Source organism: Hypanus sabinus, unplaced genomic scaffold, assembly GCF_030144855.1.
Source record: "Hypanus sabinus isolate sHypSab1 unplaced genomic scaffold, sHypSab1.hap1 scaffold_1390, whole genome shotgun sequence".
Lineage (NCBI taxonomy): Eukaryota > Metazoa > Chordata > Chondrichthyes > Myliobatiformes > Dasyatidae > Hypanus > Hypanus sabinus.
The window spans coordinates 73,658-95,544 of record NW_026779462.1 but is presented as its reverse complement, the minus strand read 5'-3'; the positions used below and the strand labels follow the sequence as shown (position 1 = coordinate 95,544).

The window sequence follows — 21,887 nt, the reverse complement described above, 5'->3', positions numbered from 1 at the left end:
AAAACGGTTAAAATGATTAACCTAGTTAATGATGACTGGTTCACATATCATCATAATTTTCCTTAGTATACTGATGAGCTAACAGATTCTCAAACATGACAGCATCCTTAAACATTATTAAACTGTCCAATCCAAAATGTATGTGCTGGTGGCGAAGGCTGTTGGGGTGGTGAAACCTATCCCGGGTAGGGTGGCGGGAGGATGGGGTCAGAGCAGACGTGCACGATATGTATGAGATGCGGTTGAGGGCAGCGTTGATGGTGGACGAAGGGAAGCCTCTTTCTTGAAAAAGGAGGACATCTCCTTCGCTCTAGAATGAAAAGCCTCATCCTGAGATCAGATGTGTTGGAGACGGGGGGACTGAGAGAAATGCATCGCGATTTTACAGATAACAAAATGGGAATAGTTATAATCCTGGCAGCTTTGAGAGTCCGTGGGTTTGCAGTAGACATCAGTGGATAAGCTGTCTCCTGAGACAGAGTCAGTAAAAACAAGGAAAGTACTGGAAGGTTGCGCCTCAATTTTGAGACTGCGCCCTCTAGTGCTGGATACGCTCACCAGAGGAAACTTCCCTCCCCATCAACCCGATCTCGACCATTCAACACTCGGTAGGTTTCAATGAGATCGCCCCGCGTTCTTCTGAATTCCAGTCAGTACAGGCGCAATGCCGCCAAATGCTTCTCGTATGTTAACCCGTTAATTCCCGGAATCATCCTGGTGAAATTCCTCTGAACTCTCTCCGAGGACAACACTTCCTTTCTGAGATACTGGGCACAAAAATGTTGACGATACTCCAATTACAGCATGACTAGCGCTGGATAAAGGCTCAACGCTATCCCTTTGCTTCTGTATTCATGGGCTGATCTACAGAGGGAATCCGAGTTCATATCTCCCAGATAGTGGTTCCAGTGTCAGGCAGTTATGTTGCATTCTAATACTGGAATAATGCAGAAGATTTGGATGGTAATTAGAAGACCCTTAACAAGATGCTGCCTGGATAAAATAAGACTGGACAATCCAGGGGAATTTGCTCTGTTCGGGAGAGGCTGTGGGAAGCCCTACAGAAGTTTATGGGTACCTGAGAAGCACAGACACACTGGCCGCCCGGTATTGTGTCTCTAAGTAGGAAATGTCTATTCGCAGACAAAACGCACTTCAGCAGAAACGGGGAACAGTACTTTACGGGTCCTTTTTGCGATGTTTGTGTATTTTGTAATTTAGTGCATTTTTCTCTCTTTTCATGACACTGCTGCTGTAATACAAACACCTTATATTAGACTGTAATGTTAAACGTGCCTCTGAATGTTTAAAGTCGATGTGTGTTGCAACTGTGTTTTCGGACTCATAGTGATGGTGTCTGGAAGGAATTCCGGGGGTGGTGGTGGAGGCAGATGTGATAGAGGCTTTTAGATACCACGTGAATGGTTGGAGAATGGAGGGAAGTGGACCCTGTGTAGGCAGAGGGGACTGGTTTACTGAGACATAAAGTGACCAGTTCAATTGGTCCAGAACAACACAGTGAGCAGAAGCGCCTGTTCCCCTACTGTCATTGTTTTATGTCGGTGAGACCACGGCTGCAGAACTGTGCAACTCTGGCCGGCCGCCTCGGAAAGGACGTGATTAATCTGGAATTCGCAGTGAAGATTCACGACTTTTGTTGCCGGCCGTGGAGAACGGGTGTCAAAAGGAGACTCGATTGTGACTGTGCACTGACCCCAAAACTGAGCGTGATGCACCACCGATTCTCCCCTCCGCCACCACAGGCCCCGTTGTCACGATGTAATTGTCGGGTTACGTAAAGAGTGACAAATGACACAAATTGTTCAATGAAGAATAGTCACAAACGCTCTCTTTTCATAGGAACTACAGCTTCAGTCAGCTTCAGCTGCCGAACATACGGGGCCGCGGAGCCTACTGGGTGTTGTAGTCCTAATGTCTCAGCTTCTCACTCGCTCCCTGCGTCAACACTATTCCTCAGCCATCACAAACATCTGTTGGAACAGATTCACCGTGATGTCGGAGGAGAACCACGCCTGTCGTTCTGGACGCAGAGGCCGGCAACTACCGACAGCAGGAATTAGGGCAATTAATGCCTCACATTCACCACCCCACTCTGAATAAATTCCTCCTCATCTCTGTTCTGAGGGAAATTTGGAACAAGTGCTGTACCGCAGGGTCAGATGCTGGGACATTGGTTATTTGTATATTTCTCAGTGTGAGTTTGTGAGGCCTCCGTCGGAGAGGGTCGACCATGGATGTTGCGTCCGAACTGTCCAGATATGCACCACAGAAGCCTCAGATAAATACTCCGGACATGGTTTGACCAGAGTGTTATAAATTACAATATAACCTCCTGGATTTTGAACTCAGCGCTTCACGAATAAAAGCCGGTATTCTATAAGCCTCCTTCACCACCTAATCGACCTGTTTCGCCACATCCAACGAGCTGTGAACTTGCATCCCAAGAACTGTCTCTCTGCAACACTGTTCGGCATCTCGCCGTTGGCAGTGAACAAAATTTCTACACCACATTACAGGCCTTTCGGCCCTCAATGATGTGCTGACCATGTCACATACTCTAGAAACTGTCAAGAACTTCCCTACCGCATAGCCCTCTATTTTTCTAAGCTCCATGTACCTAACTAAGAGTCTCTTAAAAGGCCCTGTTCTATCCACCTCTGCCACCTTCGCCATGCATTCCATGCACCACCACTTTCTGTGTGAAACACTTACCTCTGAAACCCCCTCTGTACCTACTTCCAAGCACCTTAAAACTGTGCCCCCACGTGTTAGCCATTTCATCCCTGGGAAATAGCCTCTGGCAATCCACACGATCAGTGCCTCTTATCATTTTATACACGTGTATCAGGTCATCCCTCACCCTCCGGCACTCCAAGGAGTAAAGGCCAAGTTCACTCTGCCTGTTTTCATAAGGCATGCTCTTCAATCCAGGCAACACCCTTGTAAATCTCCTCTGCACTCGCTGTATAGTATTCACATCCTTCCCGTAGTGAGGTAACCAGAATTGGACACAGTACTCCAGGTGTGGTCTAACTAAGGCGTTGTTCCTCTGTAACATCACCTCACAGCTCTTGAAATCAATCCCACAGTTGATGAAGCCCAGTACGCCATACGGCTTCTTAACAACACTCTCAACCGACGCAGCAGCTTCGAGTGTCCTGTGGACACAGACGCCACTATCTGGCTGATCTGGGTCATCGGACAGGGGTTATCGGACTTGAATTATGATTTGTTCAGTGTTGCCACCTCCCCTGAACCCCGACTCGCTGCCTGTCCCAACCCCGGGAGGGTGGGAATTTATCTCAGTTACGAGTCCGGGACAGATTCATTTTACAACGCGGAGACCAACTCCCATCTCCACACCTTCACTCAGAATAAATTCACGAAAAAACGTTAAACTGTCTTCTGGATTTGCGATGAAAACAAGTGTCTAAGAATCTGCTCCAGTTCCGCTCCGGTTCTGTAAACAGGCTGGGTCTTGGGACCAATGTCAGGAGTAATGTCCCTGTAAATATAAATGTGCGGAGAGTGAAATAAACACGAGATGAGAATTATCGATCTATTAATGTTAACTCGCTCACCACGTCCATCAACAGAACAGAAACACGGCGGATTCGGTCCTGAGCTGCCCCGGGTCCTAAAGTCCACCCGCACTGAGTCAGTTTAACGGGGACAAGCCGGGGCGGTGCTGACTGGAAAAGGGAGGTCAAGTTGAATCTTGGAAAGACCGTAAGACATAAGAGCAGAATGTGGCCGTTCCGCCCATCGATTCTGCTCCGCCATTCTATTATCGCAGATCCCGAGTCCCACTCAACCCCATACACCTGCCTTCTCGCCATGTCCTTTGATGGCCTGATCGATCAGGAAATGACCATCTTCCGCCATAAATATACCCACAGACAGCTTCCACCGCAGCCCGTGGCAGTGTATTCGACCGGTTCACTACTCTCTGGCTAAAAATATTCCTGCTTACCTCTGTTCAAAAACATCTCCCCTCAATGTTGAGGCTGTGCCGTCTACTCTGGATGCCCCATCATATGAAACACATGCACCCTGTCTCGTCCCTTCAACACTCGGTAGGTTTCGATGAGATCCTGCTTCCTTTCTGAGGTATGGGACCAAAAACATTGACAAAACTCCAAGTACGGCCTAACCTGTGTATTATAAAGGATCAGGATTATATACTTAATTAAATATTCAATTCCTCTTCAAAAAAGCCAACAATGTATTTTCTTTCTTTACCAGAGTTAACCTGTGAAATACCTTTCTGGGTCTCTTGCACGAGTCCCCCCGCAGCTCTGATATTTGAATTTTCTCCCCATTTAAACACTAGTCTGCACTATTATTCCTTTGACCAAAATGTATTATCATACATTTCCCAACACCGTATTCAATCTGCCACTTTTTTAACCAATCCTTCTGTTGTCTCAGTCCTGTTGCAATCACATTGTTTCCTCAGCACTACTTTCCCCTCCACCTATCATTGTATCATCCGCAAACTTTGCCACAAAGTCATCAATTCCATTATCTGAATCGTTGATACACAATGTGAAGAGTAGCGGTCCCAATACTGACCCCTGAGGAACGCTAGTCACTGGCAGCCAGCCTGAAAAGGCCCATTTTATTCCCACCTGCTGCCTCCCGCCTGTCAGCCATTCCTCTGTCCATGCCAGTATCTTTCCTGTAACAACATAGGATTTTATCTTTCTCGGCAACCTCATGTGTGGTACCTTATCAACGGCCTTCTGAAAATCGAAGTAAATGATATCAACTGCCTCTCATTTGTCCATCCTCCTTTTCACTTCCTCACTGACCTCTGACAGGTTTGTCAGGCACGATTTCCTTTTACAGAAACCATGCTGACATTGACTTGTTTTATCATCAGTCTCCAACTACCTCGGAAACTCACCCTCGTTAAATGATTACAATACTTTCCCAACCACGGAACTCAGGCTGACTGGCCTAGAAATTCCTTTCTTTTGCCTTCCTCCCTTCGTAAAGAGTGCAATTTTCTACTTTCCGATCCTACGGGATCATGCCAGAATCAAGTGATCCTTGAAAGACCGTGACCAATGCATCTGTATCTCTTCAACAGCTTTTCTCAGGACTCTGGGTTGTCGTCCATCTGTTCCAGGTGACTTGTCCACCTTCAGACCTTTGAGTTAGTCACACGCTTTTTCCTTTGTAATAGCAAAGGCACTCACTCCTTCTGTGTCTTCCACAGTGAAGAATGATGCAAAGTATTCACTAAGTTTCTCTGCCATTTTTTGTTTCCCATTACTACCTCACCAGCATCATTTTCCAGTCCTCCAATATCAGCTCTCATCTCCCTTTCGCTCCTTATGTAGCTAAAATATAGTACCCTGTTTTATATTATTGGCGAGTTTGCTCTCGTGTTTCACCTTTACCATTCTTATGGCTTCTTAGTTGCCTTTTGTTGAACTTTAAAATCATCCCGGTGATCCAGCATCCCACTCAATTTTGCTACTTACATGCCATTTCCTCAGCTTTTACACAGGCCTTTTGATTAATTTTTGGAAGTTCGACTGTAAAGTTTTATGAGATTTTTTTATTTAGATTTCTTGTGCAAGTTATACGCAAGTTTCTGAGATACAAGAAAGCACAAGGCAGTATTTATCAATTCTTATTATAATTAAGAATATTTGCTATGAGATAGGTGCCGGGGTGGGTAAATTACTATTTACAGATGATGGAGGTTTATGAATTTGAGATAGAAATGTCAATTTAACTGTATATAGGATGCCATTAGCAATTAATCAGTTGGCAAAAAGATGGGACTTAAGCTTTCAGCGGCAAAAAACACAAGTCAAATGTTTTATAAACAGGATTAATAGACCTGCGCTTGATTTGAAATCATCTGATCAAACTCTTGAAGACGTGTAAGTGGTGAGATTTCCAGACAGGTAGATGCACAATGAGCTGACAGGGAAGCACCGTATCAGTAAAATAATTGATAAATATAAAGGAGCAATAAATATTCTCGGTGTCTCTGTGGATATTCTTCGGGTGCGACATGAAAATCTCTGCTGACCAATTACATTTGTTTCATTAGATCTTGTCTTGATTCTGTGGCTGATGGATCAGCTTCATCTCCAACTTTCAAATGTTTGGCTGTGAGACAAGATTCTGTTATGGTGCAGTAAAGTTGTCTGCTGTTTCAGGTTTACTGATTGATTTTTCGGAGGTTGAATTTAATGTTAATGTACTGGTTTAATTTGAAGGAGCAAAGAAATGATCATCCTGTTGGAGGTGTGTCGGAGGACTGTTGGGAACATCACAAGAAGAGTGTTATAGTTTAGGGTGCTTGGGTTCTTATTACGCTGGGAATGTGGGTTCGTTGAATTATGCAATATGTCCCACTGTGGCATTCCCGGCAACCCCAACTTGTTTTTGTAAATGCCTTTATTGATTTTGGGATACACGGTTTAATAAAGTCTCGGGACTTGTTACGCCTTGAAATCTGTTAGTTCATTGGTACATTAAGGAAATTTATTGTGATGTGTTAATACAGAAGGATCAAAATATAATTTAACTGGGGTTATTAGTGTGGCTGTTATTGTGCCCACATTATAGGTAACGATAAAGAAACGACATTGACCGATTTCTGGAGAACAACATTCTCGATACACTTTCAGATGAAGCACGTGACCCCATCGTGAACTTGGTCACATCCTCATCATGGAAGACAATCCAATTGATGTCATCCAAGAGGTCCTGCAGCATGAAGACCGATTGGTCGGACCAACAGTGGATGGATCATCTATGGCCGCTTCTTGTTTCAGCTTTTGCCTGTACATCGGCAGAAGCCGGATCAGAGAGTGATCTGATTGTTGAAGTGTGGTCGGAGGAGCACTTTTTAAGCGTTATGGAAAGGTCGAGTGTGCCAGCTCCCCGAGCGCACACCTGGATGTGCTGACAACACTTCGGAGGGACTTCAGTCTGCGATGCTGGATTAAAGTCAGGGCGACAATGAAGGCAGCCTCTGGGTGGGCAGTCTTCAGCGTGTTGAGGGTTTCGTACAGTTCCTTGAGAGCCAGGTCAGTATCAGCCTGGGGCAGAATGTACACTGCTGTGATGATAACACCATGAACTCCCTGGGCACATGCATATTCTGGGGGTTGCACCAAGCATTGTTGTTGACCATGAAGCATACCCCACCTCCTTTACTCTTCCCCGTGAGTGGTTTCCACCTGTCCACAGGGAACAGGGAGAACCCAAAGGGTTCGATGGCGTGGTCCGGTGTCTCCTCCGTCAACCAGGTCTCCGCAAAGCACAAAACATTACGTTCTTTTGTTTCCCGCTGGTGAGAGATTTCACTTATCAGTTCACACAGCTTGTTGTCCATGGACTGGGTTCTCATCATGCTGTGAATATGGGTTCGCTGGATTATGCAATATGTCCCACTGAAGCATTCTTGGTAACCCCACATTGTTTTTCTCAATCCCTTTAGTTGATTTTAGCATACACAATTTAATGAGGTCTCAGGATTCTGTTATGCTTGACAATCTTGATTCGTCAGTATATTGTGGAAAATTATAATGATGTGTTAAACATTGCTGCAGAAGAATCAAAAGATAACTTAACCGGGATGACAGTGTGGCTGTTTTTTGTTCATGAATTACAAGTAACAATAAAGAAACGATTTACCAACCATTTATCAGTATATACAGTAGAATTTGTTTCCATCATTTTAGGCTTACGGTGGGTGGTGGAAATATGTTCATGTAAAGTTGTCATTGTTCAGATGCCTGTTCGGTTTTGATGAGTCTTAAAACAGGTAGTTCTTGCAGTAGGACAGATTTACTGTTGGAAACTCATCAAACATTATTTCATAAGCAGAGTATTGGTTTATATTTCCACTTCTTATGGGTCCCTGCACACAGCGGATCAGTTACAAAAGCTGTTAAAATTTCAACTCGCACATCCAAAGCGAAGGGGTTGTTGGATTGATAATTAAATCAAGATTGATGGGATAAAGGGCATCAATGGAGACAACTTTACAGAATGTTGTATTTCCATGTGAACCCGCAAACCCGCTGATATCCCCACAAGCACATTAGATTATCCCAGAGAAAGAATCATTTCAAACAGTTCACAGAATAGTTGCCTCCATCTTAAAACATTGAAAAAGCAAACTGCATTCATTTTTAAAGAATTTCTGTCTGTTTGCATCTCTATGTGTTCCTTTGCGTCCTTGTATGTGTCTGTCCGTCTCTTTGTGTGTCTGTGTGTGTTTGTGTCAGAGACCAGGTCACAGACAGCGCTCGGTCTTTGTCGTGACGGCGTAGCTACTGAGAACACACGGCTATCCCGTCTACTCCACATTCCGTGCCCCCACCTATTCTGTAGCGCACAGAAAGGGAACAGACTGGCCTCTCCCGGAAACCACAAGCCTTCATCTCTGAGAGAACATTGCTGCTTTCCAAACTATGAAGAATTACACAACATCTATAATTCACTGTGCGTGTCAACCATCATCAAAGTGCGGGATGTGGGGACGGGTGGGTGGCGTCGAAAAAGGCGACAGAAAAGGGGGAAGATTAGGGAGGAATGTGTGGAGGAAAGAGTTGGGCAGTGTGGATGAGAACGGATGAAGAGAGGAGGACAGGGGTAAGAGATTGAGGCTGTAGGTATTTAGTCCCCCTCTCTCTCTCTCTCTCTCTCTCTCTCTCTCTCTCTCTCTTTCTCTCCTCTCTCCTCCACACTCCCTAACCCGGCCTATTCTGTAGCACATAAAAAGGGAACAAACTGGCCTCTCCTGGAAACCACAAGCCTTCATCTTCCGAGAAAACATTGTCACTGTCCAAACAACAAAGAATTGTACAACATCAGACAATTCACTGTGTGAGTCAACCGTCATCACAGTACGGGTGGGGGATGTAGGGACGGGAGGGTGGCCCAGAAAACGAGCTGCAGTAAAGGAGGAATTGTGGTGAGGGTGAGAGGCAGGGGAAGCATTGAGTAGAAAGGGAGAAAGAGACAATAAGGGAGAGAAGAAGGGGATTGAGTGAGTGGGTAGAGTAGGGAGGAATGTGCGGAGAACAAGGGTGTGTAAGTGGGGAAGTGAACGGATGAAGAGAGGAGAGAGAGTGTGTGAAAGAGAGGGAAATAGGTGAGGCGAGAGGAGGAAGAGAAAGGATGAGGGAGTGGGAGACATGAGATGGAGAGAAAGCGACGGTGAGGGAACGGGGAAGCAGAGGTGGCAAGAGAGGGAAGGGGTGAAAATGGGGACAGGAGAGTTTGAGGCAGAGGAGAAACGGGCAATTTTTAGGAAGCGGGGTGAGGGAGGGAGAGGGAGAGGGAGAGGGAGAGGGAGAGGGAGAGGGAGAGGGAGAGGGAGAGGGAGAGGGAGAGGGAGAGGGAGAGGGAGAGGGAGAGGGAGAGGGAGAGGGAGAGGGAGAGGGAGAGGGAGAGGGAGAGGGAGAGGGAGAGGGAGAGGGAGAGGGAGAGGGAGAGGGAGAGGGAGAGGGAGAGGGAGAGGGAGAGGGAGAGGGAGAGGGAGAGGGAGAGGGAGAGGGAGAGGGAGAGGGAGAGGGAGAGGGAGAGGGAGAGGGAGAGAGAGAGAGAGAGAGAGAGAGAGAGAGAGAGAGAGATCGCCACACTTTGACCATGGATATCCAGTATCAATTCACATCTGTCCCCAGCAGGAAATCCTGAAAGCTTCCCGACAACAGCCCCAACCAATTCCCCTTCGTCGACACTTTATTTGGAGTCAGAGAGCACTATAACAAACAAACCCTTTTTCCCATTTAGTCCATACCGAATTGTTATTCTGCGGAGTCCCATAACCGCAGCTGGACCATGGTCCTCAATACCCCTCCCGTCCCTGTACTGATCCAAACTTTTCTACAATGAAATCCATAACTTCCACTGGCAGCTCTTCCCCGACCCTCACCACCCTCAGAGTGAAGGAAATCCCACTCAGATTCCTTATAATTATTTTACATTTCACCCTTAAACTGCGACCTCCAGTTCCCATCTCACCCAACCTCAGATGAAAAATCCTGCCTGCATTTTCCAACACTAAAGGGAATAAAGTCCTTAACTTTTTCTAAAGCTTGAGTCCTCAAGTCCCAGCAAACGTAAATTTCTCTGCACTCTCTCTATTTTGTTGATAATTTTCCTTTAGGCAGATAACAAAATCTACACGCAATACTCCAGATTGGACTTGACCAACGACTTATACAACTTCAACATAACATCCCATCTGCTGTACTCAATACTTTGATTTATGAAGTCCAATGTGCCAAAAGCACTCATTTTGACGCTGTCTACCTGTGACGCCACTTTCAAGTCATTAGGAACCTGTGTTCACAGATCCCTCTGGTCTACCAACTCCTCAGGACCCGTGTCTTCATGCACCCCAAATCAGTGCACACCCTGAATTCAAACCTTTGAATATGAAACAATGTTGGATGAGTTTCCAGCAGTAAATCTGACCTGCTGCAAGAATGACCTTTTTAAGACTCTTGAAAACCGAAAGGGAATCTGAAAGAATTACAACTTTGCAGCAAAAAAATTCCTCACCCACTGTAAGCGTGAAATGATGACAAGCGATTCTGTTGCACCTGATAAATAGCTGGTAGGTCATTTTTTATTGTTACCAATAATTCACGCAGAACACAGCAACATCAACAATCCCAGTTAAATTATATTTTGATCCTCTGGAAAATGGTTAAACTTTCTCAATAATTTCCTTAATATACACTGAACCAACAAATTCTCAGGCAGAACAGAATTGTTAGACTTCATTAAATTGAGTATCTTATAATCAAATAAAGGCATTGACAGAAACAAGGTGGGGTTACCGAGAACACAACTGTGGGACGATTTGCATAACCCAACAAACACATATTTCCAATGTGATAAGAACCCAGGCAACGAAAACTAAAAACACTCTTCTTGTGAAGTTCCCAACAGTCCTCCAGCACACCTTTAACAGCATGTTCATGTTTCCCCCTTAAATTAATCCAATATGTTAAGATTAAATTCAAACTCCATAATTTCAATCAGTAAAGCCGAAACAGGGGACGACCTGACTGCACCACAACACAATCTCAAAGCCTGTGCTTGTATCACACACAAACATAATAAAGTTGAAGATGAAGCTGATCTATAAACCACAACCATAATCAAGAATAGATCCAATTAAACAAATGAGATTGGTCAACAAATACTTTCATGTAACACCATAGACTACCCACAGAGATAACTGAGAATATTTAATGTTTCTTTACATTTATCAATTATTTTCTGATCCGGTGCTTCCATGTCAGCTTATTATCCGTCCACATGCCTGGAAATCTTACCACTGACAACTTTTAAGGAGTTTGACCATATCAGTTCCTATCATTTCCAATCAAGTGCAGGTTCATTAATCCTGTCTGAAAAACACATAACTTGTCCCACACATACCTGACACAAAATGTTCAATTAAAACGACTCAAAGTTAGATAATAGCCCCTCCATCCTCATTTCCACAATTTCATAAAAATTCTTTCCTTCCATAAATACCATTTCCCTTTTGAATAGTAAAAATGCTGCTGTTACAACATCTATATTTAACTGGCTTTACTAATACCATCTTCCAAATATAAAAATGAATTCAATGTCATACTTGCCCACCCATACCTTTACAAGATGTACAAATAGAAACAATTAGATAAAAATTGTACAATAGCCCTCTCAATTGCATTTCCAAACATTAATCAAAAGTCCATCCTTCAATAAATATTATTTGCCTTTTCAATATCAAAAATATTGCTATTACAACATATTTAACTGTACTTTCCTAATATGATCTTCCAAACCCAAACTGATTCCAATGTTATTTAAGGCAGAGATTGCTAGGTATCTGAGTAGCCAGGGTATCAAAGGTTATGGTGAGAAGGCGGGGGAGTGGGACGAAATGGGAGAATGGATCAGCTCATGATGAATTGGCAGAACAGAGTCGATGGGCTGAATGACCGACTTCTGCTCCTTTGTCTTATGGTCTTATTCTACCGTTCCAAATTCCCCTCTGATAAAACATGAAGTTACCTCTTTTATCGAAAATATAATTCAAACACTCGAATACCATACATTCCACAAGTTTACATAAATGAGACTTTAATGATATTGGCCTACAAGAAGGAGGATCAGACGGGGAGATCCAGGTTTTAGAATGGGAACTACTACAACCATTTTCCATGAGAAAAGTAGATGGCCAAACCTCCAAATGTGATTCAGAAAGTTAAAATCAAGATTTTCTACAAGTTCATGATGTAGTCTATTCCCATTCACAACACTATACTCTGCCCCTTTTCCTTATAAAACTGACATCACCCCTCTACCAACTAACCTGTCAAGCCAAACGACAATATAATCCTGCACAGGAATAAAACTTAAAATGTGCAGGTTTCCTGAACAGATATAACATCGGAAGAATCTGACAAATCAGAAATAAACTGCTGAAAGTGTTGACCATGTAAAATCAGGCTTCTTGCATTTCACTTCAATATTTCAATCCCATTACAAATCTTCACAAGTAGACTGGGATGCAGAAACCCCCACAACTCAGAGCTTCATTTACAGCTTCCCACAGAACACCAGTTACACCAAGATACCTTTCTGCAGATTTCACAATAATTTTAATTTCCTCAGTCTGATGAGATGTCTGAGCAGTACAATTCACCGCATCCGTTATAAACATCACAAACTTCATTTTAACCAGCAATGAAGTATCTTTGGTGAGAGAACTGTGATGCCGGCATATATCCACTGACGTCACAGTCTGTTCTCTGAGTGAGATCACTTTATCCAGTTCACCTGCTCTGCTTGCTGTACTTGTCCTTGAACAGGCCCTTCTGCTCACTGTGTTGTTCTGAACCAATTGTCACTTCATGCCTTACAAAACCAATCCCTTCTGACTACACAAGGAACACATCCCTCCATTCTCCTCACATTCACGTGGTATCTAATAGCCTCGTTTGCACCTGCCTCCACCACCACCCGATATTCACTCCAGACACCCACCACTATGAGAATGAAAAGCAAAATCTCCTTTAAACATTCGGAGTCAGGTTTTTAACATCATTGCCTTTTCAATTTTTTTTTTCAACAGCAGCTATGCAGAAAAAAGAGACAAAATGCACTAAATTACAAAATGTGTTCCCCCTTTCTCCTGAAGTGCATGCCCTCTGGCATTGGACATTTCCTCCTTAGAGAAAAAATCCCGTCTCTCCACTCTGTCTGTGTCGCTCACATTCCTGTAAACGTCTGTCAGACCTCCCTCAGCCTCTGCCACACCGGAGAAAATTCCCCGAGATTGTCCGGTCTCACTTTATCCAGGCAGCATCCTGTTAAGCCTCTTCGGCTCACCATCCAAAACCTCCACATTATTCTTGCATTCGAATGCAATTCTCCAGATGTGGTTAAACAAGAGATTTATACAACTGCAACATAACTGCCTCACAATGGAACCACTATCTGGGAGTTATGAACTTGCATTCCAAGATCCCCCTGTAGACACAGTCCAATCTCGCCCCATGAATATAACAGCAACGAGATAATGCTGAGGCTTTATGAGACACGAGTTAGGCCGCACTTGGAGAAGTGTCAACAGTGTTGGGCCCCACATCCCAGACAGGATGTGTTGTCATTGGAGAGAGTCCAGAGGAGGTTCAGAAAGATGATTTTGGGAATGAACGGGTTAAAATATGAGGAGCACTTGGCAGCTTTAACCCTGTGCTCACTGGAACTCAGAAAAATGCGGGGAATCTCAATGAAATCTACCGAATGTTGAAAGGACTGGATAAGGTGGATGTGGAGAAGGTATTTCCTGTGGTGGGGCACAGCCACAAAGTTGAGGGGCCACCTTTTCAAACAGAGGTAAGCAGCTTATTTTTTTTATTAGCCAAGGTGTATTGGATCTGTGGAATTCTCTGCCACAGACTGCGGTGGAGGCCGAGTGTGTGGGTATATTCAAGGTGGAAGTTGATCGTTTCCTGATCGGTCAGGGCAGCAAAGGATATGGCGGGAGGTCAGATATCTGGAATTGAGTGCGATCTGGGATCAGCCATGATGGAAAGGTGGCTGACTCAATGGGCTGAATGGCCTAATTCTGTTCCTATGCCTTATGGACTTATAAACAGAAGCCCCCTCAATCATGATGAATCTCCTCTGCACTCTTCCAGCACAAAACATCCTTTGTACAGAATGCTAAGCGGAACTGAATGCAACGTTTCAAGAACGTTATCATGTCAGGCAGCATCTGTTGAGGGGATTAGAGTCGATGGTTGGGACAGAACCCGTCACTTACGGCACTAACACAGGCCTTTCGGCCCAACCTTTTCATGCTGTCCTCCTGTCCATTTAAACTAATCCCTCTGCCTGTCTTTGACACAGAACACAGATATCTACAGCACATTACAGGCTCTTCAGCCCACAATGTTGTACCGACCATGTAACCTACTCTAGAGACTGCCTCGGATTTCCCGATCATATAGCCCTCTGTGTTTCTAACCTCCATGACGCTATCTAAGAGTCTATTAAAATATCCTGTTGTATCCACCTCCACCATCGCTGCCGGCAGTGCATTCCACGCACCCACCACTCTGTGTGTAAGAAACTTACCCCTGACATTCCCTCAGTACCGACTTCTAAGCAGCTAAAACTACGTCCCCACGTGTTAGGCACTTCAAGCCTTGAAAAATGCCTCTGGCTATCCACATGGTCAAAGCCTCTCACCATCTTATACACCTCTATCAGGTCACCTCTCATCCTCCGTCGCTCCAAGAAGGAAAGGCCAAGTTCACTCAATCTATTCTCATAAGGCATGCTCTCCAATCCAAGAGCAACATCCTTGTAAATCTACTCTACATTCTCTGTAGTATCCACATTCTTCCTGTAGTGAGGCCACCAGAACTGAACACAGGACTCCCAAGTGGGGTCCAACTAAGCCCACAGCCCTGCCGTGTTGGGGTACAATTACTTTTGTACAGGTTAGGAGAAATATAGCTTCAACATCACCTCACAGCTCTTGAACTCAATCCCACGGTTGATGAAGCCCATCTCACCAGACACCTTCCTAACAACACTGCCAACCTCCACAGCAGCTTTGAGTGTCGAATGGACATGGACCCCAAGATCTCTCTACCGTCCACAATGCCAAGAGTCTTACCATTAATATTATATTCTGTGTTCAAATTTGACCTGCAGAAATGAACCTCTTCATCTGTGTTGAACTCCATCTGCGCTTCCCAGTTCTGCATCCGAGGCAAGGAAATAGATTGCTGAGCCTCTGGCGAAGATCATTATGTCCCCATTGTCCACGGGAATTGTACCGGAGTATTGGAGGGAGGCGAATGTTGTCCCCTTGTTCAAAAAGGGTAGTAGGGATAGTCCAGATAATTATAGACCATTGAGCCTTACATCTGTGGTGGGAAAGCTGTTGGAAAAGATTCAGAAAGATAGGATTTATTGGCATTTAAAGAATCATGGTCTGATCAGTGACAGTCAGCACGGCTTTCTGAAGGACAGATCGTGTCTAGAAAGCCTGATGGAGTTCTTTTAAGAGGTGACCAGGCATATAGATGAGGGTAGTGCAGTGGATGTGATCTACATGGATTGAGTTTAAGAGTCGCGGTGTAATGATGCAGCTCTATAAAGCTCTGGTTGGGCCACAGGGAGTACTCTGTCCAGTTCTGGTCATCTCACTATAAGAAGAATGTGGAAGCACTGGAAAGGGTACAGAGCAGATTTACCAGAATGCTGCTTGGTTTAGAGAGTATGGATTATGATCAGAGATCAAGGGAGCTAAGGCTTTACTCTCTGGAGAGAAGGAGGATGAGAGGAGAAATGATAGAGGTATACATGATATTAAGGGGAATAGATAGAGTGGACAGGCAGCGCCTCTTCCCCAGGGCACCACTGCTCAATACAAGAGGACATGGCTTTAAGGTAAGGGGAGGGAAGTTCAAGGGGGATATTAGAGGAAGATTTTATACTCAGAGAGTGGTTGGTGCGTGGAATGCACTGCCCGAGTAAGTGGTGGAGGCAGATACACTAGTGAAGACTACTAGACAGATGTATGGAGGAATTTAAGCTAAGGGAGGCAGAGTTTAAGGGTCAGCACAACATTGTGGGCCGAAGGGCCTGTACCGTGCTGTATTGTTCTGTTTTCTCTCCATTTCTCGCTGGAATCTTTCTTTTACTTTATTTTTTCACTGAAGGCACGACACAGTACAGAAAACTTAATGCATTACATTTTCCTCCATTTTGCTTTTACACCTTACCCCGAAACAACAACACAACGTCATCAGTGGGGCCTTCCGGGAGTTGTAGTCATTGGTCCTCGTTCGCTCCCTGTCAAAGCATGTTTCGTCAGCCACCACAGACGTCACCGAAACAGACCCACCGGGGCGCGAAGGGGAATCACACCCGTCCTTGTGGGCGCCGAGGCCGGCGACACCGACAGAAGCGACTCGCTGATCTCCGCCATGGCGATGGAGCGGAAGAGGAGGGGCTGATCATGGGCCGATTTCCTCCAGCCTATCGCAGCTCAAATTTAATACTAACCCCTGCTGTCATTGGCTGTAGTGCCCGTCGCTCAAGTGGGAACTCAGAGGGTGATTAGTTTATTTGAACGTCAGTCAGCCTTCCTGTCTTTATGAGTTTGGATTTGGATTAATAATGGGACAGGAAGCAAATTGGGAGAAATGTGAGTTTTTGTGTGATGGTGCATCAGTCTCCGAGTTACATTATTAACAACAAATGGGCAAAGGCCGTGGTGAGGAAGTAGGTGATTTATTGGAGGTTATATGAAGGGATATCAAACTTGAAATTGTTTGGGATATGATTTAGAAAATGGGATTTGTGGGGATCATAATATTCCAGTGTTGATTAATGAGGGCAAAATGATTGTTACTGAAACAGGGAAGGTTGTGTTACTGGCTGGGTCATTTGCTGAGATTCATAATCAGGATAATTTAAGTGAAGAAGTTAAACAATGTAGGGATATGTTTTTCAGTGAATACCCTGATGTGCTGGAAGTCAGCTGCAGCAATGATAGTATCACGGATGGAGAGATTTCTTTGTATGAATTTAAGAAGTATATTAATAATGCAGGTCAGGTGTCTCCAGGAAAGAGTGATATTTGAAATTGTAATTGTATATAATTCGCATTTGTAAAATATTAAATATTTGAATTGTGCATCCACTTTCCTCATGGAAAATGGAAATAGTAGTGCCTATTCTAAAACCTGGCAGATCCCCTTTTGATCCTTCTAGTTAAGGGCCTATATCGTGAATGTCTCATTTATGTAACCTTATGGAATGTATAGTAATCAAGCGCTTGAGTTATATTTTGGAAAGAGTGGTGATAAAGTGTTTTATTAGAGTGGAATTTGGAAGTGTGAAATGACATTAGATTCAGTTTTAGGTTTGGAAGATGATATTCGGAAAGCACAATTAAATAAAGATGTTGTAATAGCAGTATTTCTTGAGACTGAAAAGGGAAATCATATGGAAGAAAGGACTTTTGATTAAATTAGGAGTAAGGGGAACATTGTATAATTTTTCTGAGTTTTTTTTTGTATGGACTGTCCAAGTAACGGTCGGCATGTTTGTGTCTATGAGATAGAGAATGGAATCCCACAAGGCAGTATTTGTAGCCCTTCATTATTTAATATTATGATTAATGATATTTTCTCTGAGATGGGAAAATGGGATTCCCTGGGTAAATCACAATATACAGATGACTTAGCTTTATGGATTTGAGGTATTAACTGCAATTTACAATTAATAGCTCAAACAGTGGGCAGATTGATGAGGATTGTAAGCTTTCAGTCATTAAAACACATTACGTGGTTTACAAACAGCATTAATAGACTTGCAGTTGATTTTAAATTATATGATTAATATCTTGAGGAAGTGTCAGTGGTAAGATTTCTCAGTATGTGGATGGATAATAAGCTGACGGGGAAGCACCTATCAGTAAAATAATTGATAAATGTAAAGGAGCTTTAAATCCCCTCAGACATCTATGTGGGTATTCTTGGGTGCAACATGAAAGTCTTTGCTGACCAATTTTATTTGTTTAATTAGATCTGTTCTTGATTATGTCTGTGTGGCTTGTGGATCACCTTCATCTTCAAATTAAAAGTGTTTGTATGTGATACAATTACAGACTTTTAGATTGTGTTCTGGTGCGGTAATGTTGTCTCCTGCTTTGGCTTTACTGATTGCAATGGGACAATTGCCCTCAAAGGTTCAAGTTGATGTCAACATACTGGATTAATTTGCGGGTCAAGGAAATGATCATCCTGTTAAAGGTGCGCTGGAGGATGGTTGGGGACATCACTAGAGGAGTGTTTTTTGTTTTGGGTGGCTGGATTCTTACCACGCTGCGAATATGGGTGTATTTGATGATACAGTATGTCCCACTGTAGCGTTCTCTGTAACCCCACATTGTTTTTTCCAATGACTTCAGTTGATTTTAGTTTTTACACGATTGGATTCGGTTCTGCCTGAGAGTCTGTTGGTCATCAGTATATTAATGAAAGTTATTATCATACAGTAACCATTTTTACAGATGAATCAAAAGATAATTTAATTGGGGATGTTGGTGTGGCTGTTTTTGTGTGCCTGAATTGCAGGTAATGATAAAGAAATTACTTATAGCCATTTATCAGCATAGAAGGCTGAATTCTTTGCCAACAGTTTAGGCTTACAGTGGATGGAAGAAATTGGTCCTTATAATTTGCTCAGAATATATTTTGGTTTTGATGAGTCTTAAACAGGTCATTCTGGCAGTAGGTCAGATTGACTGTTGGAAACTTGTCAAACAGTATTTCATATATAAAGTTTGATTTATATGTCTGCACATGATGGGCCCTTCATATCACACTGTTGAGGGAAATGATGATGTTGACTGTTTAGCTCCAAGAGCTGTTAAATGTTAAGCTGTGGATATAGACTTTCCACTTAGCAAATTAGAAGCTAAAAGGTTGGTAGTGTTAAGAATTAGGGGCTTATGGCAAGACGTAGGATAATGGACGTAAAGACAGACACCTTTCCAGAACACGTAAACCTGTTGGGTTTATAGAAGAAGGGCTTAAAACAAGGGAATGAATGATATTCACATGACAGAAATATCCACACTATGCTTAATTATGCCTTGTAACTAATTGGAAAACTTCATTCTGTGTCGTGTACATTTTGTCATTGTGAAACCGTCGAAACACATACTATTTCAATGTAAAGTGTACAAGGCTGAAGAAAAATCAAATGCAGTCTTCAGTACAATCTTTGCGAGGGAAGATAGTTTTCAAATAAAAGCTATTAAATTATGGGACTGACTTTAAATCAATTCACAGTTTGAGCTGGAAAAGGCACATAATAATTGTGTTAAACATAAGGAAATAACATAAAGGGTTGCAAAGGTGAGTGGGCTGTTGGTGGGTTATTATATTATTATTATTATTATTATTATTATTTATGGGTTATTTATTTTTTAAGAAAATTTCAAAGAATAAATGTAATGAAAAATTAGTAAGAAAAAGAAAAATAATATTAATCCTCCCCCTCCCCACCTTAACCCTTATCTAAAGAAATAAATAAAGAAGAAAAAGATTGCCTCGATATTGGAGGATACCCACATGCTCCATGGAGTTCAAAATAATTTTAATATTTATTCTTACTTTCCCCAATTACATTATAATTTTATCTTCAAAGGACCTATATATTTAATCCCATCTTTTGTAGGTATGGGAGACAAATTTTGAAAAATATATCATACTCATTTCTTAGATTATATGTATTTTTTTCAAGTGGAATACAACTATATATTTCATTATTCCAATGATCCATAGTTAAATATAACTCAGATTTCCAAGTAATTGCGATCTTTTTTAGCTACTGCCAATGCAATATTTGTAATTTTTTTCTGATACTTATTCAATTTAAGTTTCGGTATTGTCCCTTCAATATCTCCTAATAAAAATAATATTGGACTATTTGGGAGTTGAACTCCAGTACTTTGTTCCAATAAAAGTCAGATTTATCGAAAATGGTTGAATTTTAAAACAAGACCAAGTAGAATGTAAAAAAGTACCAATTTCTTGATTACATCGAAAGCATTGGTCAGACATATTTGAATTTAATCTATTTATTTTCTGTGGTGTTATATATAATTGATGTAAAAATTATATTGTATTAATCTAATTTGAACATTTATTGTATTTATCATACTATCAGAACATAATAATGACCAACTTTTTCCAACAATTTTAACATTCAAATCAGTTTCCCATTTTTGTCTTGATTTATGAATTCCAGATTCAGTCTGTTTTTGAATCAAATTGTACATACAAGATGTAATTTTTTAAATTTTTCCTTTTTGAATTAATATTTCTATTTCACTAAGTTTTGGCATCAACATTGTTTGACCCAGCTTTTCTCGTAAATTGTCCATTAATTGAAAATAAGAGAAAAGAGTGTTGTTTGATATTTTATATTTATTTTTTCATTGATCAAACAACATCAATAAACCTCCTTCAAAACAATTACGTATATATTTAATCCCCTTTTGGAACCAATTATGTAAAAGTTTATTATCCATTGTAAAAGCAATAAGCCTATTTTGAATTAAAGTTTGTTTTTGCTAATAAAGATTTCTTTATCTTATCGTCCATATTTACCTTATTCCATAAATCAATCAAGTGTCTTAATATAGGAGATTCTTTTTTTTCCCGTACCAATTTGGATTCCCATTTATATGTAAAATCTTCTGGTATGTTTTCTCCTATCTTATCTAATTTTATTCTAATCCATGCCGGGTTTTTTTTCATCAAAAAAAGATGCAATAAATCTAAGTTGATTTGCTTTATCATAATTCTTAAAATTTGGAAGTTGTAACCCTCCTAAATCAAATTTACATCTCAATTTTTCCAATGATATTCTTGACATCTTTCCTTTCCAAAGTAATTTCCTTACATATTTATTTAGTTCTTGAAAAAACTTCTGCGGTAATTGTATTGGTAAAGTTTGGAATAAATATTGCAATCTATGGAATATATTCATTTTTACAGCATTAACTCTACCTATTAATGTTATTGGTAACATCATCCATTTATCAAGATCCTCTTTTATTTTTGTTAATAATGGCAAATAATTTTGTTTATATAAATTTTTTACATCATTGTCAACTCTGATACCTAAATATTTTATCCCATTTATTGACCATCGAAATTGAGTTACTAATCGACATTGATTATAATTTCCTTTGGTAAGGGGTAAAATGTCACTTTTATCCCAATTTAATTTATACCCTAATACTTTCCCGTATTCTTCCAATTTAAAAGATAATCTTTGCAAAGATTGTAATGGTTTTGTTAAATAAATCAAAACATCATCAGCAAATAAATTAATCTTATATTCTTCTTGATTAACTCTAAAACCGCCAATATCTGAATCTGTTCTAATTAATTCAGCTAATGGTTCTTTTGCCAATACAAATAAAGCAGGTGATAACAGGCAGCCTTGTCTAGTTGACCTTGTTAAGCAAAATGGTGTTGAAATCTGAGCATTTGTAACTACTTTAGCTTGAGGATTGGTATTTAAGGTTTTAATCCATTGTATAAAAGATTTTCCTAGCTCATATTTTTCCAAAAGCTTAAACAAAATATCCCATTCCAATCTATCAAATGCTTTTTCTGCATCCAAAGCAAATGCCACACTAATTTCCTCTCTTTTTTGTGCCAGATGAATTATACTAAGTAACCAGGTTAGATTATCCATTGATTGTCTGTTTTTAATAAAATCTGTTTGATCCATATGTATTAATTTTGGTACATATTTAGATATTC

The 21,887-nt window shown here is 41.6% G+C and overlaps 1 long non-coding RNA gene across 2 annotated transcripts; it reads right to left on the bottom strand.

The window, feature by feature from the left end:
* Positions 1-1,206: 1,206 nt before the first annotated feature.
* On the bottom strand, positions 1,207-17,238 carry LOC132386917 (uncharacterized). 2 transcript variants are annotated; one of them, XR_009509711.1, is made up of 4 exons: positions 16,317-17,238; positions 15,203-15,469; positions 3,385-3,526; positions 1,207-1,252 (listed from the first exon to the last, which is right to left on the bottom strand). It is a non-coding gene; the product is annotated as an uncharacterized LOC132386917 (long non-coding RNA). The 2 variants fall into 2 exon arrangements; XR_009509710.1 differs by lacking the exon at positions 1,207-1,252 and having other exon boundaries at positions 3,011-3,526; positions 16,317-17,225.
* Positions 17,239-21,887: the final 4,649 nt, after the last annotated feature.